Genomic DNA, 19,146 nt, shown 5'->3' with positions numbered 1-19,146 from the left:
TTGAATTAGTGCATCAATGGCCTTCCACAAAAAGAACTCAAACATCAAGCCTCAAGCCCTTTCTATGAGGTAACAAAATACCTTTGCCATATGCACAACCCAGAATCATGATTAACTAACACAGTTAACTAACTACTGTTAGCCCCTTTGGACATTAAGAATGGTGAGGCTGGAGTAGCATTAACTAAATACCCACCCTCATTGCCCAGCTGCATTGAGTATCCTCTCCTGGAGTTCATCTTCCAAAATGCATTTATACTTCTCTGGGCTTTTAAGCCCATTTCAGACTGATAGCAGAGCAGGACTACAGCTGCACGTGTAACAGGGTTAAAATCAGACATATATATCATCTTTGTCAGTGTCTGGATATATTTCCGTGTTATGACTATGAACTTCAAACATACTTTTAGGGGCGATACTTCACAATTTAAAATCAAAAGCACCTGATAGTACTCATTAATAAGAATGAGCCACATAGTGACTATTTAGGAAACATTTTCCTGAAAGATAAACAGTGATAACTGAAGGAAAGAACAGAGATAAGGAAAGATGGAAAATCATAAAGTACTCCATAAAGTGAAGCATCAGAAGAAAAAGATATTCTTACTGTTCCCTGTTGCTTTCCTCTGCCCAGGAACTGTGTCGAGTAGTGTGTGTGATGCTCTGCAAGGCAAAAAGAGATGCCTCTGTGCCTGTTAATCAAGTTGATGCTGACCAGTCTTCCTGACCCCACTGTTCCAAAGATGGGCTGTTTTAGCTGCCTGAGGTCTGCTACATACACAGGTGCTGTCTGTAGAGAGAGGGAGAATTGCCCTTCAGAAAGCTCCCCAAGGCAAAGGGTAATTGAGGCATCCTTGGCTTTGAGTAAACTAAAGACAGTGAATTGGACTTGTTTTTACTCCAGGCTTTGTCTTGGTTTAGGTTTGCTTGAGATCTTGTGGCAGTGTAAATAGGAGGAAAACAGGGATCAGTGGCAGATTAGGAAATTAGAAGACCAAAGGACGGGCTTTGAGACACGTAATCTAAATCCCAGCCTACAACTACGAAAAAGCTTGGGCTACTATGTTCAAAACCACATATTGTCAGGTCTAATACATGCATGTATTTTCTGGAAACTTTGCCAAATATTTAGTAATAAAACCAGCCTTCCTTATAATGATATGTCAAATAAACATATAGACACCAGTGAAGAAAAAGCAGTTTCTTTTTCTTTTCACAATATCTTTTTCTTTTCTATGATACTTTCACACTCAGCCACTTAGAAGTTCTTATTTAGAAAAGGGATTTTTTTAATGCATGGATACTAGGGTTCTTAATCCTTATTTAGTTACTAAGTTTTTGGAACTAGTAAAATCTCATGCCTGAAGATGTCCTGGACATTTATCACACTTGGTTTCTACCTGTGAACCCATGAGTTTAGGCATCCATTTTAAAAAGCAGGTGAAATTTTTCTTTATATTTGTGTCCAGTTTGAATGTCTATTGCACAGCGAGCAGGTGAAAGGGCAATGATAGTGAGGTGAAGGCACTGCCTCAGGTATCAGGATATCTGGATATCTGGATATCTGGATTCTGTGCCTGGCTCTGCCAAGCCTTCTTTAAATAAGTTGCATCATTTTTGAGATTCATTCTTTCCTATCTACAGAACAAGGAAAACAAATCCCAATTTACATTGGCACTGCAAGCATTAATTCATTGCTGTCTGTAAAGGAGATCAATCCTCTGATAAAAGGTGCTAGAGGAATGCAAAGTATGTCTATAATATAAATATGAAAATGGGGATACTGTCAAGGTTTGCCTTGTCTAAATGAAAGGTTCCAATACCAAGTGCAGTCCCTCTGAGAGCTGAAATTGTCTGGTCTTTGGATATGTGGCAGGATATGTGAATTCTGCTGAGGGCAGGAATAATATTTAGCACTAGCAAAGATTTTCTTTAAAGGTAAAGTAGCTGTTTCTTGGTAACACAGAGCCCTTCACTGTCCAGCTTGTCATGGCTGTGTGATTTGTGTTGCAAAGAATGTGCCTCATCTCTGCTCTATATTCCTGCTGGCTTCTGTCAGCCGGGTACATCAAGGTACTCAAGAACCTGTAAGTGGTCCATCACAGTTCAATGGCCCCTTTTATTTCTTACTATCAAGTCCCATAAGGTTCTAGTGACAGCCATTAAGTCTTTATGATATGTTATGGAAGCAACATAAAAGGAACATTTAGGAAGAGACTGAGTGAAGCAAATGAGGAGATTTCTATTCAGTATTCACCTCAAATGAGGGTCAACACAAGTAGGACACACAAGTGCACAAGCCAAATGTAAGTAATAATAAAGGGACTGTTTTACAGAAATAGAACATCCAACTTCTGGACAGTGCCTGGAGTCAGCTATACCTCAGACATACATGATTCTTGGCATACTAAACTAACCTACTAAACATACCCTGTATAAATTTGTAAATATAAGCAAATGCTCTTCTTGATTGCAAGAATGCAAATTTAGAGGCAAAATTTCTCAAATGGTCTGGTCCCATGGGTAAAATAACTAGTAACAAGAATATGAAGAACAGTAGTTCCTTATTCAGTGAAGTGCTGTTAGCAGGGGCAGGGTAAGGATTCTGAGCATGGTCTTGGCCAGCCTTTTGAGGCCTTCTACTGTCTACCTCACCATTCAGTCCTTCATCATCACACACCGTATTTCCAGTGTGGACCTCCTTTTTGGCATCAGCAATATTTTGTAATGATTCCAGACCTCAGGCAATGGAGACTCTTTAAGCACCACAAACAGAATTGCTTCTTAACTTGGTTACAACTTTTTCCACCAAAACACATTTTCCAGAAAATAACACTTTTTCACTGGCACCTCTATAACTATTTTTTAGTATTTTCCCTCTGGAGACATGCTGGTACTTTGAAAGCTTTTGGCAGAAGTCTGTCAAGTTGGCTGCCTGGCTAAAGGTGTGACTCTGATGGACTCAGAATCTGGCTAAGCTTCTTGGGTAATCAGCCAACTTCCTTGGCTTCCCCACTTATAGCTGAGCAGGTATTTTGGCTAGCCGGTGGAGTGGGTTGTTCCCATTTACTGGAAATTTGGCCGCTGGTGTTTTGTCCTAAGTACAATGTTAGCAGCTGGGAATTTTACAGAAAGCAGAAGCTGGTATGGTCAGGCTTTTCCTTCCTGCCACCACTAGTCATCAGGAATATACAGCACTAAGTGATGCCCTTTTATAAGTTGTTGCATCCAAGTAGAAAGGTCTTGATATCACTTTTGATCAGAGTTTGTATTTCAACCCCTGTCTAATGTTGGTGGCAGAAGACTGCAGTGATTTCTGGTGTGGTCTAAACTATGACTTGTTTTCATTAGTTGATTCATTTTTTCCAAGAGTAGAAAAGAAGATAAAAGGCATTGCATGCCCTCCTCTTTCCTACTCATCTTGTGATCTATCAACATATATCAAAAAGTCTCCTGTCTTAGATCCTTGACATTAAGAAAGAATTGGCATTTTTTCCTCATTCCTGCTACATGTGAGTGCATGTGATGTACATGTGATTTTTGTTTATGTAATGAAGCATCAGTGCCCCAAAGGCACTGGTCATTCATCTACTGATGCCATCATTCTTGGCACTGTCTTACCTTTCTCCAGGCAGTCTTTTTGTGCATCAGCATCAACACATGAGACAGAATACCTTCTTATATAATTTTCAAGGGACCTCATCAAAGTTCTTTTTAATTTGACTTCTGTACACGTTTTTTTGAATTTGAGTGTAACTAACAGACAACCAATCTGACAAAAAATACAGACATCATGTTTTTAGAGACTGAGATCACTATGTTTCCAATGAATTTGTATGAATATTTTTTTCAGGAGGTATAACTTTGTATATCTAAAGTGTAAAAATGTTTAATGGCAGTCAGTTTAACACAAATTTTACATTCAATTTGTCTTGTCCAGCCCAGCCCAGGAATGTCTTTTATATCTCATTAATGTAACTCTCATAAATTCATGCAGACTATTGCATACTGCACACATTCAGTGCAATTACAGTTAAACCTTTGGACCACAATCCATCTTCTCAGATCCTCTGAGTTTTCCCATGTCACACAAAGTATATAAAACAGGCACTCCTTTCTCAAGAGTTTGCAAAGAAATTACTGGAGCTAGACAAACTTTGAGCAAAGTGTGTTTGAATTATTTATCCCAGTGTTATTTATAAATCCAGTTTGAATTCAGTAGATACCTTTGTCTAGACCCTGGTCTTTCTCTTCTTTTACCACAAAGATAAAGGAGGATGTGACAGATACTGGATTTATCTGACAGTCTGGGAGTCGAGTGCTTTCCTGGGCTGTGAGAAAGCCTGGGTTAGCACCACAACTCCACAGTACAGTATTACAAAAGAAAGACCACAGAAAAGCGTCCAGGAATGAGCCTCCACCTGTTGTGTGAGAAACTCCCTGGAAGGCTAGGGCTACAAATGTTTGTCCAAAGTGAAAGTGCATCAGCAGATAACTGGAGAGTGGCTCTTTGACCACACATGATGATTATGTCAGTTTTCTGAAAGGTGAGCAATGGAGAGAGAGGATGGAGTCAAACCTGGATAGTTCATGTCCTTTGCAAGGGCCAGAGCTCTTGAGGTAATGAATAAAGGGGCAACTGTCTCCCAGGAGCAGTCCTGAGAATTACTGCAACTCTACATGTTTATATTTAGTTTCTGTGAAATTCTTCAAATGAAATATTTTGTATTAGTCAGACCATGACATATGAAATTAAATCAATTTCTAATAATTTTTTTGGCAAGAAGATTAAAATTCTGAATCCCCCCCCACTCCAGTTTTCTTTTGTCTGCCAAGCCACAAAATCAATTATTTTACAGCCATTTGGTAGATGTGTCTGATAAAATTGCTCAGAACTAATTTTACTGAAAATCTTCTGTTTATGTAAACTTAGTTTTCTGTGTTTATGATAACCTCATTGCCAAGCAAATATTTTAACCATTTACCTTCCCCTTGGCTCCCCTGTTTTGGTAAAGTTTTCAAGGACAACCAAAATGTCCAAACAAAGCTTGTTCTTTTCTGTGAGGATTTCCATGCTCAATAAGTGGTACCCTTGCAAGACTTGAGAGGAGAACAATCTGTTTTTATGGATGTTTTCAAAAATGTATGTATTTTCTCATTGTGTTGCACATACCACTGAGGAGCCAGATATGTGCTATCCTTTTCTTTTGTAAGTACAGAAAACGAGACACGGGTAGGTAGATTGTTAGCTTGACTTTACCCAGGCAAAGCACCCAGAAGGATTTGGGGTCATAGGTTCTCTTATCTTTAGTGAATTGAAGGAGCTAACAGATAAGGTACAGTAACTGATCATGGTCGCAGCACTGCAAACTAAGGAGAAAAGTCTAGATGTTCTCTAGAAGGTGTCTAAAGCTGCCCACATTCAAATAGTTGTACGTTTTCACCTGAATGGGCAGCAGCTGCTATTTGTGGGGTGGTAGTTGGAAGCTGGGCAGTGAAACTGTTGTACAAATGCATGTACCCTAATGTTTGGTCTCAGATTCTACACTGTACTAGCAGCAGGAGTTAATATGGTCACGTTACCAGGGGCACTGGCTGGGAACTGATGCAACAGCTTTATCAATCGACAACTGCAAGAAAAGTGGGTAGTTCAAGCTTCTATTGGAATGATATCTGCTTCCTCAAACCTGTGGTTGCTCCACCCGCATTGTAAAGGAGACCATCTGTGCAATGTCCTTGTTTAAAAGACTGACCTCAGGAATTGTTTCAGATAGTTACACAGATTAGCTGAGCAGATGGTTTTAAGTAAACATGCACCCAAGCGGTTAACGTGTGCTTATCACCCCAGCAGAGCAACCAGTCATGTGCCTGCATCTTTACCCATTCAGAGTGATCAGAAGTCGGTTCTTCTGAGTGGTGCAACTCCTGCAGTGCCCAGAAAAGGTACCGGCATAAACTCTGATTTAGCAAAGCATTTAAACCTGTTTAAATATCATCACAGCAATCAGACTTGAACCTTGAATTAAGAACCTTGTTCAATTAGAAGAATACAGGAACTTCCATGAGAAATCACTAGCTGAATATCCAGCTAGTCCAAGCCCACCTGAGACTGTGGCCAGACAGATGGAAATTCATCTGTCCATCAAAAATGGAAGTCTCCATTCTTGATTCCCGCTGGTAAGCAGAGGGGTCAGGGAGAGATATGGAATTTCTCAGCCCCTTTTTGTCACCATGTGTCATCTTGTTGCTGCAAGCTTTGAACCTGAAAACTGTTTGTAGTTAAACAGGTAATGGGTTTTTGAGTAAGGTGTGCATTACTGATGGATCACTAATTTGAGTGCTCACTGAAGGGTGCTGGGACCCTGGGAAATGAATGAGGTTTGACTAATACAGTTACTAGAATTGCAGACAGATCAGCTCAACAAGCATGTACAATTGCAGTTCATTTTGCATTGGTCTCAAAGCAATTACATGTCTTGAAAGGCATATGCTGAAATTCTAGGTAGGGTTCCAGGCACCTTCAGCTGATTTAAATTGGGCAGCCTTAATCTTAACTTCCTTTTTCTCCTTCCCAGCCTCATATTCCTTCCTTCTTCCTTGTGCTAAATCTAATATTTGGATGTCTGCAATATGATCTGGTTTGTTAGATCATAGAATGGTTTGGGTTGGAAGAGACCTTTAAAAGTCATCTAGTCCAAACCCCCTGCAACAAGCACGGACATCTTCAGTGAGGTCAGGTTGCTCAGAGCTCCAGCTCTTAAATGTTTCCAGGAATGGGGCATCTACCACATCCCCAGGCAACCCGTTCCAATGTTTCACCACCATCATTGTAAATAACTTCTTCCACATATCTAATCTAAATTGATCCTCCTTCAGTTTAAAACCAGGACCCCTTGTCCTGTTACAACAGGCCCTGGTAGAACATTTGTTCCCATCTCTCTCAGAAGCTCCCTTCAAGCTGATTTGGTTTACAGAGGATCACTTTATGAAGGTTTTTTTTATATTGCCAGGGCCACTTGCAAGCCTGTGGACCATTTATACCCTTTCCCCATGTAAACTGAATGTAAAAGCTTCATAGGCTTTGAATTCACCAGCCACAGACAGACACGTGCCTCTCATCTCTTCCACTCAGCTGTGGGAAGATTTAACCTTCTAAAATTCCCTTAATGGTATATCTAATTAATTTTCCCTTAAAGTTTGGAGCTGCACTGAATATGGGGCACTGTATCTGCAGAGCCAACTCTTATAGCCAGGATCCGACCATATTTTTGGCTAGAGGCCACCAGAGCGGGAGAAGCAACAAACCTATTTATAATAAGCATTTTGTCCATCAGAAGAATGTCAACAGACAAATTGCTATAACCTGCCTGAGCCAGCTCAGCCCTCCTGCAAATGAAAGCCCAGATTGTATTGGGAATGTTTGTTTTGCCATTTTTCAAATACATGAAGAAATCAATGGTGTATTCATGGCAGTCAGTAGAGCAAGCAGTTATTGTAGATGGACAATCCCCAAACCCTTACTGCTGGCACTAAGGGACTGCAGTTCTAGCTGGCATCGGCATTAATCCTATCTTGTAAGCACAGATTTGCCCGAGTCACAAATTTAAGCTGTATCAGCTGCCATGCTTTCATCTATTAGTTTCAGGAATGTGGTTTCTGTACCAGACCCATCTGGAAATTACCCCCTCAAGACAGACTGCTTGTCAGTATCTCCTTAGGGCTTGTCTTCAGTGCTGAACTCTGCTTTTTCTATCTTTGTTTTTTTTTAACCTTGGGGTAGCTGATGTACATCAGCTTTCTGAAGATAAAAGGACAGGTAAAGATTACCTGCAGCCACAAGAACAGTTGCACTGGGACAGGAGAGAGATGCTGGCTGTGGGTTGGAACCTTAGTACTTTAATCTTAGGGACACCTGGGAGCTCTCTACCCTGTCATCTCATTCCTGCTGGCACACCTGCTGGGCAACTGAGTTTGGGGATAAGACTGTGCAATGTGCACAAGAAACACAGACATTTTTTTTTTAATTATGATTTTGGAGGCCTGACTCTTCCTCTTTGATCTATCAAAAAATTCAGTTCTCTACTTTTCACAGTTTCACACACCAGTTATTCTTTGTTTTCAACTACATTAAGGTCCTCCTGTACCTTCATCTTGGTCATTTTATTGCATGATAGCCCTTTTTTATTGACAGGGAAGTAGCTTGTTGTTGTTAATATTTTCAAGGCAGTGCACTGGAGAGGAACATTGACTGGAGAAGTGTTGTCCAGCTGTCCCAGAGCCTGGAACAGAATCCCAAAACTTCATGGGCAGATATAAAGGGCTGGTGTGGTCAGGCCACTAGCTCCATCTGCAAGCCCTGAAACATTTGGCTAGATTCCCTGAGCAAGACAGAGAAAGGGGCTATTCTATGAGTTTCTTATGTAGATATTTAGATGTTTTTCTGTTCAAATCATCTTCCCTCCTCATGGAAAATACTTGCCTCTTGAAAGCTAGGATTAATGCTAAAACTGTTGTTACATTACAAGGCAAGGTCTTCAAGTTTAGCCAGAATATATGATGATGATGATGATGATGATGTATGTTTGAGTCTCATATTTGGAACCAATGCCACCATGTCCAACAAAGGTAGAAGATTAAAGTATTAAATCTCCTTGGTTATATTAAATAATCAGATTGATGATTGAGGCAGGGAAGGAAAATTAAGATCATGAAGCTGTCTTAAGCCATGCTAACATTTTGCTTACTTAGTGTATTGACACTGCCAGAAGCTACATCCTCATTCCTAACTTTTTATGAGTCTATATATTATAGGATAGTTTAACAGCAGGGTTTTTCAGCCTGCATGTTTGCAGTTCTCTCTGACTTCAGTTTCACTTTGCATGCCATCTTTCTCCCTTCCACGCCCTGCTCTTTCTCCTCAGTAAGAGATGCAAATACCAGATAACTGACAGTTTAAGAGCTTGTGATCACCACTGGCTTTCATGATTGGAGATCATTATTTAATGAGACATGAGAAATCCTCAGGCATGGAAAAAGTGTAGCTAGCTTAGAGTTCAGAGCTCTCCAGAGAACTTATGCCTGCAGATCTGAGATGGCTTAAATAATGAAGTTCCGGTCATTTCTGAGTGTGAAGGTGACCTCAAAGTGATCACTGCTCCTAACCTGCAGCTGGGCAAGTTTAAACAGTCGTGGTCAGAAGTGTAAGTTCTCTCTTTGATCTCTCTGAACTGTTGTTTATCCTCAATTAAATATTTACTTTGGACTTGTTTTCCAGTCTAGGGCTTTATGCTGCACGACGCAGGTGGAGACTCTTGCCATTTCAAGACCACTGATATAATTTTCAAGATAAGCTTAAGTTTTAATGTCTTACAAAAAGTCTGAGGTTCTTGGAGATTGAAGTAATTTCTAAAAGGAGTCTTGAACTTCTAAGTCACTTTACAGAAAAGAAAACTATAATGATTAGAGCACACCCTGATATATGGGAAGTTATGAGTAGGTTTAAGGATTTAGCTTAAGTCAGTAGGCAATTAACTAAAGCTAAATCAACATAGAGAATGCTATGTCCACTCAGATTATATCAGGCTAACATCAGTTTCTATACAAATATAAGTCTTACTTGCCTAATACCTTTATAGCTGTGTGAGTGCAACTTTACACAAGGAGCTGCTCTGAAAAGCATGAACATGTCTTTCAGTGACATCATTGCTATAATGCCATACTATGCCCTAAATTAAATAAATGATTTGGTGTCATTCATTTAGATAAAAATACTGATGTGGTACAAGGTAGTCATCCATCACTTCAGGTATCCTGAAGTTGTTCCCAGCAGAGAGAGACCTCATTTCACGCAGATTCCCACATTCCCGGCACTCAGAGATAGGAAGCAAGGAAACATTTGGACCACTGGTTTTGAAATAACCCATATGGCAAGGCAGGGCTGATAGCAGAGGACCTGGGTGCCTTGGGGGATAAATGTGAGCCACCAAGCCAGCAGTGTGGCACTGACACAGAGCTATGGACTTGGAAGCTCAAGGTCTTGGTTACGTTCTGGATCTAACGGCAGGACTCAGAACAAGCTGCAGATCCCCAGTGGATCCAGTCTGCGTTTTGTCAGAAGTGCACTGAAAATGTTCTGGTGGAACATTTCGGGGTTTATGAGTATATATTTTCTAATAAAACCATTTTACATTGCAATTTTCTCACTAGTCTCAACTGTTAAATTTCCACAATCACCTTTTGTTGTATTCATACAGTTTGTCCCAACATACTTGATTCATTTGACTGATAGTGTTTGGAGACTGTCTAAAAATTCATTTGCAAGGAAAAATGACCAGAAAAACTTAGAAGTAACCTTCACAAATATTCTTCTTCTGAGGTCTGAGTAGATGAAATTATGTATGTTAATGACACTCTTTGCTTCAGTATCACATCACCTCACAGTGATTTTATGATTAAAATATACTATTTCTCTCCTCATAATTCTTGTTTTCTTTCTGTCTTTAGACAATTGCTTTCCCAGAACAAGCATACTCTTTTTATGGATTCTGTTCATCTAGCATATCCCATATATGGGATACCATAATAATAGCATAGTATATTTTCAATATAATAAACATTTTAAAACAGTTTCTATTTTATATTCATGTGCTAACATTTAACGTATTTTCCGGCAAAAAGTAATTAGTATAATAATCATTGTGCTGAAATATCAGTAGTTTTTGAGCTTGAGAGTGTATAATCTAAAAGGAGAACTTCTAAAAACCATGTAGCTATTCATTTACTCACTGGGTTCTGATTCATCAGAACTCTAAATTCCTGTGAAGTAAAGCATTTAATCTTAGATTAATTAATGTTTTAAATACTTTTTTTTTCAAGAAAACATTTAAACTAAATCTATCTGTTATCAAACTGCATTAGAACTCCACATTAACCAGGACAGCCAACTGGGTTTAAAATGAACCATGAAAGTCATTCGGGCCATGTTTCTACCCAGAAACTGTACTGTTCCAACTATATTCTAAATTGAGGATGAAGATATATTGACAGTGAAGTGTTTATAGGAGAGCAGTTCACTACCTTATGAGAAGCAGAACACTGTATCTGCTCTTTTCAGCTGCATTTTTCCTACAGGTTTTAGCTATACAGCTATACTGGCAACAGTCATACCTCAGACCAAAATGCTAAAAAGTCCATGCTGAAAATGACAAAGAAATGAATAACCTTATCTATCAAAGACATCTTGAGTTTGTGAAGATAGAGCTGGATGGAAAAATACTTGCTGTGCCTGAAAAAGTGATCCTACTACATAGTTAAACAAAGGGTTCCCAAATGATTAGGCTTTTTAGAGGGTACACACAAATCCAGTATATCACTGTAACAAGATAAAATGCATATGAGGATAGTAAAGTCTGAAGTAGCAGACTAAGAGAGATTACAGATTTATAACTTAATCTATATTGTCAATTTCTTTCATGCCTTGGTTTCTGTTTTCATTCACATATTGCAAATGGCATAAACAGTAGAGATGTAATTAAAGAAATGAAACAGGAACACACTGGTAGGAAGCAGCAGTGTAACACAGCAGCCTCGTCTGATAAAGCTATATTCCAGCAGCAGGTAAAAACAAGAGCAGCAGCTAAAACCCAGCAAAGGGCAGAGAATGCCTGTAACAGCACATCTGCTGCAAAAATTAGTGCACAGGATTAGTATTATTTTTGACCATTTCTTTTTTAGGGTTGAAATTTTCAAGTAACATACCCTGATGTTAAAGTGGTTTACAAAGAGAAAATAACAGTTTTTCTAATTCTTGTGAGGTTCTGAAACTGAGAGGAATTGTCAGTGCTATTTTTTTAACACCGGTTTACCTAAAGGACTCTCTGGATGTTTTATAGAAACCTTTTTATTTCTGTTCGAATTACTGTCATCAATGTCTGATGAAATAATATGAGAGAATAGGAAAGAAGGAAACATGAAGTCTTTAGCAAAGACTTTTTTCACCTAAGAAGTCTTTATGGGGCATTAGCATTGTAAATTTGCAAACCAGAAACTGAGTTTTAAGTAGGCAGAAAAGAGTCCCCATCACTTCAGATGATCAGCTTCATTTTTCTAGTTTGTTAACGTCCTATACCACTGTCTGCTTACTGGTATGATACTTTTTCTAAATTTCTTATCATTCTTAAATTTCTATTAGTATTTTATTCCTAAAAAATAAACCAACAAGGTAGAGAATCCGGGTATTCAGAGGTATCCTTTTGCTCTTTTTTTTTCTAAGAGGAAGAAGTGCTGAAATCTTTTTTGTGTTATGACTTAAGAAGAGTATTGCAGGTTTTGATTTGTTTGCTTTTTTTTTTTTTTTTTTTCTTGTTTTCCCAAAATTTCCTGGCAGTCTTTGAGATTAAGACTTTCAAGGTGTTATGGAATAGAATTTAAGGTAAATATAGTTCATTTAATCCAAAAGCACATCAGTATGAGGGAGATGCCCCAGAGAATTAGTCAAGAGATTCATCAATTCCTAACATCTTACACTGATTAATGTTCTTTTATCTGACAGGGAATATTCAAATATATAAACCTATAATACTGTAATATAAATCTATGCCTACAGGCATACAGGCAAAGTCACATTCATGGCTCTTACTAGTAGCTCTGTGGTTCCCATGAGGAATTTCAAAAGTCTAAATGTGCCATTACTGTTACCCAAACTTTAATCTGATCCCTAAACATGAAGTATAGGATAACTCTTAAAATTACCTTTCCTGGAATTCTCACCCGTTTAGAAACTAAAAATCATATCGGGAAACAGTTTTGCAAACCTGTGAGTGAGAGATGTTGTATTTTTAACATGTGAATATCTGGAAGATGTTTCTGTTTTCATGAGAAGTTGATGAAAATTGAATTCTCTAAGGCTAGGTGAAGTATTGATCATTTAAACCACCCAATTCTTCCCTGGACTGATCATGCAAAAATACTTTCATTTTGTATTACACTACAGAACCTGATAATACTGACAGAGCTGGCAGACTCAAACCTTAAACCACCTTATTTTTCTACATTCATCTGCGTAGATCAGAACTGTGTTTATCTGTTCTCTAAAGGAAAAAAATATTAAAAAAGGGCAGTGCCAGAAACTCAGCACTCATACAACACTTTGCTAACAACTTGGTGCCAATAAGTGGCCAGTGGGACTGGTGACACACTTCCTTTCTGAGTACTGACAATAAAGAATTTGAATAGTACATTGCATAACCTGAAGATTTGCATTCCAAAAAATAGAGCAATAGTTGAAACGATCTAAAAACTGAAATCCAAACACTCAGAGGGCATGAAATCAGCTATTCTCAGAGGCCACTACAGTTTGAAAAAATTGCCAGTCTTGCTGTCCTGCTCACTTCCCAAAATGTGACAAGCAAAGACAACCTTGTACGGAGCTCCACCATCACATTCTCAATTGGCTAAGCACTGGTACAGCTCCAGAAGTGAACACAGGCAGGTATGTTCTGTGCATCTTTATATATAGACATATCTCAACATATAGATTTATAATTTGATGTGATAAAATCCCCTCGTGGGAAATAACTACAGAGAAGCTTTCAGATTCTACTCTTAACTATCCATAATACGCATAGGAATCCATCTGTGAATGCTAAATTCATTTACACATGCAAATTGCATAAATGGTTGAACAGTTACCAGATTTGTGTGCTCAGGTGGGGGATGATTTTAACATTTACCTCAAATTGTGTGGATGCAGTGTAGGCGTTCTTCTGAGTTTGTGACTAATATCCCCCACGGGAGACCTACGAAAGGGGGAACATAATCTGTCAAGAACACACTTAATTTGATTAGTTTGAGCTTAAACATTTGAGCAGCCTTTGAACCTGAGCCAAGATGGTTCCAGGAACCTTCTTTAAGACAAGCACCTCTGACTACAGGTTCAGGATTGCTGTCTCTTCCTTATTAAAGGAACATATTGTACATAAAAAGATATTATGCTGGATCTGAAAAATATTTTACAGGTATGCATTAAGTCTGTATTTAGGTACTTAAATACAACATGCACTACTTTCAGACAGTCCTGTGTATTTAGGGCATGACCCTGACTCAGGAGGTTACATATGACAATGTGTTTTTTGGTTCCATTGCATTTTGTGTTTCTGCTCACCATTGTCTTATCTAATTGTTCCTCTTGCTTTACACATCCACTGACTTCCTGCTTCTTCTAAGAGAGTGTAGACAGTCTATATGCAAAGAAGTACTAGTCAGTTTGTTGGGTTTGGGGTTTTTTTTTAAAGCTGTTTCTCCCCATATGTTCCTTCTCTGTGTTTTGAAGTTGTTTCTCCCCATATGCTGGACCTTGAGAGAGGAACGTACCTTCGGAAGTAACCAGCGCCCTTCAAATCCTTATCTAAAGGAATCCCACAGGAAACCTTGGAGCTCTTACAAAAATTTGGACTGTCTGTTATTTATCAGATTTACAAGGACACTAGTCTTTGACTATCAAGCCATCCTGAAGCCACTAACTGTTCTCGTCCCTTCTCCTTGCTTTTAACAGTAGAGGTAAACATTGACTTAAGTTTGCTTTGTGCCATCAATCCATAATAAAAAGGTTAACTATAAATGCTGACAAGAGCTTAGCTCAGTATTAGTCCAGAAGCCCTGACATCAGCGCCTGGTTATGTCAAGTTACAGGCTCTCTAGCAACTGACAACAAACATTTGGACCCAGCCTTTACCGGGTGGGGAAACTGCAAGAGCATCTTTCTCACAGTAACCAGTGGTCTGCCATCATTTCCCTGGTTTGTTAGTCAGAGACTTTAATGGGTGCACATCTCTCAACATCTTCTTAGTTACAAAGTTCCCAGTATTAATTTTCTCTCATGTGAAAAGGCCCATATATTTCCTCTATGGCTGGTTCTTGTGACAAGCCAGAAACTGAAGTAACCTCACTTGAGTAACAACACAGAGACTTATTATAAAACTATCTTTTTAAGCATATTTCAATTGTGTCATTGCAACTATATGCACATAAAGCACTGCACAAACATCCAATGCTTGGGAAAGTTAAAAGGGATGGGTTGACAGATACAGTGTATTTTAATGTCTGAGAAGCAACTGGGTTTAGGAAGTGTTCCGGGAGTACAATAATACAGTTTGGGATTCTCTGAGGGTAGACATTATTATCCCTCCCTGAGGAAACCTAGGAAGCAGTCAAAAAGGAAGTAAATAAAAAATGTCAAAAATAACCTTGTGTAGAATCATGACAGTGTATAACTTAACATCCTTTTGGTCAGGTAAATTAGTGAGAGTGATGGTGACAGAGAATATTGTCCAGCAGGAATAGGAGGCAAAACTTTCATTCCAATCTTGATTGATTCCCTGGCCCTTTTCTTGCTTCCCTTTCCCTGCCTCATTTTGTTTACTCTTTGTTTTTTGTTGTTTTTAAATTTTGTGAACCAGGGTAAATCATACAACCATATCATAGCTGCCTGTGAAAACACATTTCCACAACGGAGCTGTAGCTAGTGCTAAACAATACTTATGAATGAATTGGAGACCATTACGTAAAAGAAATAAAAACACCATATTCTATTATTACATTAATTCAAAGAGCTTCTGATAGTGTATTTTTGGGCCAAATCCTGCTCTGCAACTCAGAACAGGGCAAAAGCCTTTTCAGTCCATGATTATTCTGTACTACTTCCAATTTCCTGAAATATATTCTGTCCACAGCTGAAGAGTTCCTGATGAATCCAGCAGTTTGAATCTAAGAGTGCTTGAGTTTATGATGTGGATATCTGCACAAATGTGCAGACCTACAAGGTTAAAGTTCAGGTTTTTTTAAGCAGTATATCTTCACACGTACTTGTCCTCAGCTTTCTTAAGCATATTATTTAAAGCATTTTAAAAAATACAGCCACTGCACTCAGAACTAATTTTTCTACATTTTCACCTAGAGTGATATCTTGTGCACACTATTTTTAAATAAACAATCCACAACAACAGAGGATAGGTGAGTTGACAACAGAGGTGGATCTGCTCCAAAACTCCAGTTCTGAACGTATCTGAACTTCAGCAAGTTCAAAGAGAAGTAAGTGCAATGAAACTCAGCCATTTTTAAAATGTTTTTTTTTCCTGACTCCATGGGTTCCATTTATTTTCTGTGATACTGATGAGTTCTCACCTGGGGCATTTGCATTTACTTCTCTGAAAGACAATTTTAAATTGAAGTAGGAGCTGGGAGGAGCATCCTGCTAGCACAGAAAAGAGACTTGGTGGTTTAGAGACAGAGCAGGTGATTCCTCTTTTCCTTGCTGGTTGAAGGGGCACTGTTCATGTCACTACTTCTCCTTCCTTCAGCTGGCACCATGAGACTTCCTCTCCTCTTCCACACTTCTGCAATTGCTGACACCCTTCCAACAGTACAGAGAGCCACAGTTTCTGTGCTTGAACAGAAGTGCTTATCAGAACTTTGGCTGCAAAACACAGGAACCCAAAGAACTTGTGTAGTCTCTGACCTTCTTGCTTTTTTTTTTTTTTTTTTTTAGTTCCTTAACATATGCAAAGCCCTTGACAATTTCAATGTTTTTCTAGGGGAAAGGACACATGTGCCTTATGAGGAAGACACAAGGAGCACAGTAACCTCTATGTAACAGATTCTCTTAACAGAACCTCTCTAGCCAAGCATGCACAAACTAATCTTTCAGCCATAAGATACAAGACACAGCATTTTTAGGCCTTGGGCTGATCTGGTACAGCTGACAGGTTACAGCCATTTGGCAAGCCAAATAACATCCAAGAAATGCATAGTTCACTGGATGAAATTTCTCTATTTCTAAAAGGAAAAGTCAGCCTTGGGAAGTATTTCTGCAGTTACGAAGGCAGTGGCATGATCCTTTGGTGATGCCAATAGAAGTCCTGCTGAGCCTGAGGCAGTTTGAGTGGTATTCCCTCTGCTGCCACTCCTCCACTGCCAGTAGTATCTTCCTGTGCCCATTCTTGCAGTAGCACCATCCTCCTGCACCCATCCCTGCAGTTGCACCATCCTCCTGCACCCATCCCTGCAGTAGTACCATCCTCCTGCACCCATCCCTGCAGTTGCACCATCCTCCTGCGCCCATCCTTGCAGTAGCATCCCCCAAGGTAGGAGCTGCTGCCAGCACTGCGGCTGCGGAGAGGAAGCACTCCAGCCTGGGGCTGGAGCAGGTGGAGGAGAACCTGCAGGGGCCAGCATTCAGAGCAACCTTGTTAAGCAGCACGCACCTGCCAGCAGTGGCATGCCCTGTGCATCTCCTCCATGCATGATCCAACATGCCCAGGATTAGGAGCTGAGATGTGGGCATGCATTCTCAAGCGATGATTCCCTCTGACCTCCTCCCCTCTCACGTGATGCAATCACTTGAGAATCTTGCTGTCCCAGGCTTCTGACAGTTCAGAGGTCTGCAAAGGGGTGAGCCAGACTTGTTTTATATTGCAGATGAAATACACCTGGGACAATGGTTAAAAGGAGACCTGTCTGTCTGCAAGAGTCGGAGGATTTTAGCAGTATGGTGGGCTTGTATCCATCTCCTACATAAATGGAATTTCTGAAAGAATAAATGGGCTGTCTGTTTTCCAGTCAGAGGCTTGCTGCTTTTTACTTGTCGTCTTATTCCAAGACGCTATTTTTTCAGAAGTGTATTTGGTCCAACAAGTGCACTTGGGAGCCTTCACCCATGTCCTCACAGCCACTGTGCTCAGCTGAGCCCATTCACAGCAGAGCAGTGCCCTGTGCCAGGCACGACCTATGACACAACACTCTATTAGCTATCACTGCATGAAGCAGACACTCAAGAAGGAACATTTCTTAATAGAAACTGCACTGTCCAAGCATGAAGAATGTATGGAGATGGACCACTCAAACAGGACAGAGTGGTGGTGTAAAACCTTTCCCTTTCCCCCACATTAGTTGCAACCTTTATTCTTTGTCTTTATAGTTCAGTAGGTAGAAGGGCTTTGGTAGTCTTTTCCAGAATGAGAAGAAGAAAAAAATACCCTCACTCCTCCCAAATAATCTTTTGTTGTCTTTAATCAAAATTTGCCTATGTGCAGAAGTGTAACAAGTTATTTTCCACTTATAGCCAACCTGAGCATTAACTAGAACACAGGTTTTGTAGAAACCATGTCTTGGCCCTGTAAAAGGGCTGAAATTCCCTCAGTATTGTGCTGTGCGCAGTCCTTCAGGGAGAAAGTCAATACGAGGAATAAAGAATATACAGTATTACTATTGCTATCCTATATATGTATCTGATTCCACTGTCTTCCCTGTTGGCCCGACAAGTGTTGATATTACAGCAGAGGCAGCTTATCCAGCTGGAAAACAAGCTGGCTGCAGGACTAGCCATAGAGAAGATACTGTGAGAACAACCAGGATATGAGAAACTGCCAGAGCTCAGTGGGAATAAGTTATATGCCTAAAACTGCCCCCAGAAGAACAATAAATCTTTCAAGTTTGGAGGACTTTCTATTATAGAGGACTTCATAACTCAGCTTCGTGAATGTGACTGTTTCGGCTGAGGGCTTTGCACGTCGCAGGTGGCCTGTGTTGGTTTCAGTGGTTTTTTACAGGTGCTTAAAAGAGGATTTGTGAGTTCTGATATATTGCCTCCCATATGTGAGACAATATTTAGTGTTACAGAAAGATGTGACTTCTTGTGCCATGCATTCCAGTTCATGTGTAATGTCCCACAGTCAGTTTTACCTACCTTACCAACACAGAATTTACATAATTTTAAGAAATAAAAATGTGCTAGGAAGCAGGGAAAGTTCTACTGACTTTCTAACTCTATGCCTATGTAATATCTGCCTTTCTGTGGAGCTGAGTTTAAAAGTTGAATCAGGTGTACTGGAATCTTTCTCCTACCAAGTCTGTTTAAAACCAAGCATAAATGGTGTAAAGAGACTTGCCAAAAAAGGCAGAGAACTGGATAGGCAGCTTTGAAATTAGCACAGGAGAATATCAGAGTCAGTCTTTCCATTGTTATTTGAATGCCCTCATTACTACATGGTACAGTGTATTCTTTGGAAAAGGAGTGCATATGGGGGAACAGATAGGACAGTGTTACAGTCTGAAGTTATTTGCTATTCACTCTGCAAGGTACAACTGAAAACA

The 19,146-nt window shown here is 39.6% G+C and overlaps 1 long non-coding RNA gene across 1 annotated transcript; it reads left to right on the top strand.

The window, feature by feature from the left end:
- Positions 1 to 12,674: 12,674 nt before the first annotated feature.
- Positions 12,675 to 18,301, top strand: LOC116441140. The gene is made up of 4 exons (XR_004238910.1): positions 12,675 to 13,489; positions 14,330 to 14,556; positions 15,953 to 16,086; positions 17,473 to 18,301. It is a non-coding gene; the product is annotated as an uncharacterized LOC116441140 (long non-coding RNA).
- The last annotated feature ends 845 nt before the right edge of the window (positions 18,302 to 19,146 follow it).

The sequence above is a fragment of the Corvus moneduloides genome, chromosome 3 (assembly GCF_009650955.1).
Source record: "Corvus moneduloides isolate bCorMon1 chromosome 3, bCorMon1.pri, whole genome shotgun sequence".
Classification (NCBI taxonomy): Eukaryota; Metazoa; Chordata; class Aves; order Passeriformes; family Corvidae; genus Corvus; species Corvus moneduloides.
Note: the sequence above shows the minus strand (reverse complement) of the source record. Positions and strands in the feature narration are given on the sequence as shown.